This window comes from Blennius ocellaris (assembly GCF_963422515.1).
Source record: "Blennius ocellaris genome assembly, chromosome: 5".
NCBI classification, from domain to species: domain Eukaryota; kingdom Metazoa; phylum Chordata; class Actinopteri; order Blenniiformes; family Blenniidae; genus Blennius; species Blennius ocellaris.
The window spans coordinates 7,595,784-7,597,667 of record NC_137654.1 but is presented as its reverse complement, the minus strand read 5'-3'; positions in this window follow the sequence as shown (position 1 = coordinate 7,597,667).

Genomic DNA, 1,884 nt, shown 5'->3' with positions numbered 1-1,884 from the left:
AGAAACAGATGAACACTCCACTGTAAATATGTTTAAATAAACAAACAAACAAAACAAATAAATAAATAAATAAATCCATATGTGAAAAACTATATATTTTCTACAGCAACAGGTTTGTAGCTTATAGAAAAGGTGGGGTGTGGGCGGGATTACAGGAAGAAACAGTGTCATTTCATAAACTCTGTACCCAAAGAAGATCTGGGGTTTATTTGAAACAAACGACCTGCAGAAATCTGTGTGAAAGATGGATCCTCTGGTGTGTGTGTTCATAATGAACGTGTCTTTTTGTCGAGGCTGTGATGCTTTGCAGGATTATTTTGGAACACGGATGTGTATAACTGAGGAAAAATATAAAAAAAATAAAATAAAATAAACAGGTTGAATTGGTGTTTTTAAAAATACAGTTTCCAACTCACACACTTTATGGTATCGAGCCAACAGAACGGATCCAGTTTGTGTCAGTGGCAGTTTAATCAGGACTCGGGTTCAGTGCAGAAACATGAGATAATCCAGGATGTGTTCAGTGAACAGTCGAGGTGGAGAAGTGAAGATTTTCTAAAGACTGAGCAGTAATTAGATTACATTGGACTTCAGGTTCTTGTGTTGCTGTCAGGAGGTGATGAGCAGATGAACTTTTATTCCAAACTGTAGGAGTTAAACTGAGAGTAAAGCGACCTCTGCTGGCTGTTTGTAGGTACTACAGCTTGTGAACTGTGTAAATATGAAAATATATTCACTCGATTCTCTTTCTCTCTCTTTTCCAGGTAACTGTGTAAAAAAACTCATTTATTTCTGTTTAATCTTTATTTTTTCCAACATATTTTGAGAAGAAAATTATTGATAGAGGAAATGGTTGATGGAATTAATGATTATTTGGTTGATATTAATCCAAATTAAACCTCGTGTAGAAAAAAAAGTATTTGTGAGTGTAATAATTCTAACAGTGTTCATGTGCCACTTATTTTAAAAAGCCTTTGAACTGAAATAGATTTTTTTAAATAACTTTTTTAGTTTGTTTCAAGCTATAAAAATTAAGAAAAGCGTATTGATGAAAATATAAACTCTGTATTTGTTGGCAAATAATTTCGTAGCAGATATAACAGAAAATATGACTTTGATGACTATTGTAGTATTGGGTTTAAAAACAATAATTCATGTATTTACTGTATTACTAAATATATCAGCAGCTGGAAATCCTTTGTGTTTGCATTAATATATTTAGAGTGTTTGACACCATTGAGCATTCTTGAATTGAAGTATAAGAAATACTTTTAAACGTCATCTTTAAACCTATATAAATAATAACCTCCAGTATATTGGAATCAATTAAACCCGTGGTAATCTATTACTGTCCTCTATTAAAATCTGTTGAGCAGGAAAAGCCTGCATATTCTTTATTTGTCTGACTGAGTTGAGATTTGGGGAAATATAAGCACATTATTTTAGATTCAATGCATAAGCTACAGAAATAAAAACAAAACAAAAAACCTTTGATGACTTTTTGTTTTGGAGGTCACTGTTATTCACAGCCTGACCTCCCCAGAAGAGAATTGAACGCCTGCAGCCACCAGGACGACCGAATATACAACCAAAAAGGGAAACATAATAGATAAACTGTTCAGTTTGACCTGTGAGATAGAAAGAAAATGGAAAATAAAGTACAAAGTACTTTTTGATTGTTCTTTTTAGCTGTTGACTTTACCTTCACTATTATTAAATATGTGTATATGTCTCGTTACAATCTATTACCATTATACATAGTTCCATGTACATGCATATAAATACATTTCATTATTTTAATACAATTAAACCAAAGTCAAACATGTTGTTATTTGTGACTGGACTCAGCATTTTGTGGTTTGTGATAAATAACCTGGTACCTGA